The sequence below is a fragment of the Malurus melanocephalus genome, unplaced genomic scaffold (assembly GCF_030028575.1).
Source record: "Malurus melanocephalus ecotype Western Australia unplaced genomic scaffold, MMel_1.1 scaffold_636, whole genome shotgun sequence".
In the NCBI taxonomy this organism is placed as follows: Eukaryota; Metazoa; Chordata; class Aves; order Passeriformes; family Maluridae; genus Malurus; species Malurus melanocephalus.
In genome coordinates, this window is record NW_026623868.1 from 89,911 (window position 1) to 93,539 (window position 3,629).

At 44.2% G+C, this 3,629-nt stretch overlaps 1 long non-coding RNA gene across 1 annotated transcript; it reads left to right on the forward strand.

Annotated features, from left to right (window-relative positions):
* The first annotated feature begins 854 nt into the window (after positions 1-854).
* On the forward strand, positions 855-2,823 carry LOC130583873 (uncharacterized). The gene is made up of 4 exons (XR_008966459.1): positions 855-1,034; positions 2,334-2,468; positions 2,545-2,638; positions 2,744-2,823. It is a non-coding gene; the product is annotated as an uncharacterized LOC130583873 (long non-coding RNA).
* The last annotated feature ends 806 nt before the right edge of the window (positions 2,824-3,629 follow it).

Genomic DNA, 3,629 nt, shown 5'->3' on the forward strand with positions numbered 1-3,629 from the left:
GCTTTTCTGGCTGTCACTCTTCCTCGCTGCATTCTGTCTCCTGTGATTTGTGATGAGTCTTTCCCTAAGGGAGCATTTTTCCTGCTCAGCTTTCACCCAGTGGATCCCATTGTTCAGCTCTGAGCCATTGTTTTGGGATATTATTGATTTTATGACTTGCATTGTTGTCTGCACAAAAMCAGGCCCATTTGGGGTAATTTGCTGCTTTCTTACTTTCTGAAGGAAGAGAATGTATGTCAGCTTGACTAAAGCAGCAACAAACCCCTGCTATTATTTGATGTGGTTTATGAAGGGAATCCATCTCCTGTTTCCCTGAGGCACCTCTGCGATCAGGAATTACTACAACATTACTCAGAGCCCTTTGTGCGGGGGTTTGTTGGGATGTTATCCCAGACAGTGCCCACTGCTGTTCTCCTGACTGGAGAAAAGATGGAGAAAGCAGTCTGCAGCAATTCTAGCTGGCAATTCAACCCGTGAACATTTGCAGGAGCACTGGAATCCTCCAGGAGAGAGTGAGCTATTACAGCTATGAAATTACTTACAATCTGAAAGTATTCTRCAAAGATGAAATCATCTCTGAGGCAATTCTGAGATACATCCTGGTAAAGTGATTCCAGTGASTGAARTGCTGCTCACACTCTGGCAGGCAGGGAATGTGATTAAGGAGAAGAAAGTAAGAACACCAAGGATAAATTGTGGCTGCAGGGTATGCATTCAGATGCTCCTAATGGATTATTCTGCCCTACAATTGYTCTCTTGCCACATGGGCGGCCTGTCTGGGCAGGGAAACTCAGGTCTGAGACATAAAAGGAACAACAGCTGATGTGGATTGTTGTTTTTTCTGTTTGCAGGGAGGACACTCACTSTGTGCACAGATTTCAGCACCCAGGAACAGGTCAGGAGCCACTTGTGAGCAGCCAGRTCCTGCCAAGTACAGCACAATTCCACTGCAACTGGGCAGGCAGTGATTCCCAGGATCCACAGGGTTTACATCACATGGCAGCATCCCTGGCTTTCACCAGAGACATGTGAAAGTGAGTCAGTTTGTTTGTTTTTGAGGGAAGTCGCTGCTTTTAGCCACCTCTCAATGTCATTTTATGTAACACGTTCATGAGTGGGCCTGTAGCARCAGCCATGGCTGTACATATGTATGTATATATATGCATGTGTGTGCACATATATATAAATATAAAAAATAGAGGCATTATAATAAAGTGGGCATATATATATATAAATATAAATATATATATAAAACTTGTCACAGCTCTTTTCCTGGTTTATAGCTTCCATGGTTCTCTTGCAGGCTCCACATAGAGAAAATAAATTCTTCTGGTCTTTGTCCTCTTCTGTGTACCAAGGAAGGTGCCTTGTGCAGGTTAAATGCTGTTTCTTRTAGGTGTGATTTGAAGCCTGAAACYAMGGGGAAAATATTCCAGGARAGGAATCACTGAGCAGAACTCATGTGGAGCTGTGGCAAAGACAGATTTGAAACAGAGTGAGGGCAGGGAGAGGTTGTACTGGCCAGCTGGGAGTTGGACTTTGCTGATCTCTATGGGTCYTTTCCAACTCAGGATATTTTATGGTTYTATTCAAGACTTAAGACTAATATTCAGAGAAGCATGAGCTGACTAGAAATGCACTCACTCATCCTGCTTTAAGCCCCCATTACTGCTTAAAATGGCTGATTAATGATGTTGCATGGTGCTGGCACTCATTTGATTAAACTCCCAAAGTGAGCACAGTGGAAATGCTTAAGCTCTGGAATGCTGGTAAATGTGATTTATGCTTCATGTGTGCTGGTCTATAAAAATGTCAGCAATCTTGATGCAGGCACAACTGCATTAAATTCCTACAGCTTCTCTAAAAGYGCTGCTATTTGGACCAAAACAAATCCATAATAAGTTTTTATTGTAGGTGTGTGCCCACAGGAGGATGCACCCAGCAGAAAGGAGGCAGATTCTCACTGCAATCCACGGGGACTCCGTGAGGATGTGCAGCACCCACACAGTCCCACGTGCTGGAGCTTTTCACAACACAGAATACCTTCCCTGATGGCTTTCTCCTCTCCCTRCTAATCCTCCTCCCACTCAGCAAGAAAAGTTGCTGCACAGCTCACACAGATGCCATGTTAGCAGCCTTACTCTAGACTGATTGAACACATCTCTGGAGAACTGTTCCTGCCTCTTGTTTGGGAAGGTTGGAATCAGGTTCAACCCCTATCCTCAGAAAAACAACACATTTAGGTTCTGGTTGCTATGAGCTGCTACCTGGAGGGTCTTCTGGCAGAGGAGGTGTCACTCATGGCATCCTTCTGGCTCTTTTTSCCAGCACAGCAGATGGAGATGAATATGGAAGCACCAGGAGAACGTCTCCACGTGATGTTCAGCCAGTTCAGGACTGAATTTCAACTGTGGCCACAAGAAGTTTAGAGGCTGCTATAAAGAAGTGTCATCTTACAGAAATAAATAGTAAGTCAGATAAGGTTTTAAGATAAAACATCACAAGTTTCACATCATCTGACAYGGGCCATTTTTGGTTTGTCAGGCTAAGTGTCTCTCCTCCCTGTGTGGCTAAGGAAAAGTGTCCATGAGCATAATTCAGATTGAACGGATTCCTCTTCAGAGCCTAAGTTATCTCTGTAAGTATAAACCATAAAAATTCCTCYTTTCTCAGGAGGAATTTCTAAATAATCTCAGATTTTACATTTTTGCACAATTGTTAATCCCATTCTATTCCTTTGTAGCATTTTGGGCACGTTTGGAACCTGTGGCACCACTTGGCCTCACACATGTCCATCAGCTCCATGAGTCAGCCCTGCACATTCCATACTGCACACAGACAATATGAGGTTTGTGTAACACCTCTCTGGCAGAGGGGTTATTTCCCCAGGTTTTTGTGTGAATCAGAAGAATCTGGGATACCCTTTGTAGTCYTGTTTCATGCTTCAGTGTTTGACTCACGACTCTAATCCGGTACAATCTTCATGGCTTTATGTACCTCTCACCCGCCTACAGCTCACATTGATTTTCCTCCTACTCACCCTTTTGCTCACTACTCTCCTCCCAGTTCTCCTCCAGCTAATCCCTCTTGTTTCTCTCTGCTCTGTTGTGTTTGTTCCCTCTCTGTGGTGTTCACCATGTCCAGCCAGGGGATGCTGGGCCAAGGGGGAAATGCCTCCTCCACAAACTGAGTACTTCCAGGAGAATTTTGGAATTTGGGTTTTCACAACTGSCATTCCTTATCCTACACCAGAACTCTCTTGTATTATTAATCCTAATTAATTATTACCCRGCTTTGAATGTAAAATACATTAAATCTCCTGAGTTGTATTAGTAGGATCTCAGTTWCCAGTACCTAACTGAGTAGTTACAAAGTCCCTCTCCTCCCTGATTCTCTCCTGCAATCATGGAATCAGGGAATGCTTTGGGTGGGGAGGGACCCTAAATTTTATCTCWTTTTGAGGGACTGTTATCCCTGCTCCCTGCTGTTCTGCAGAGTCCCTGTGCACACTGATTAATCCCACAATCCCAGCAGGGGATGRAAAGTAGTGACAGTAGGGTGGAAGATGTCAGCAAGTGGATAATGATTCCTCTTCAGCAGCCTGAGGACAAAAAACTGTCCTTGTGCTT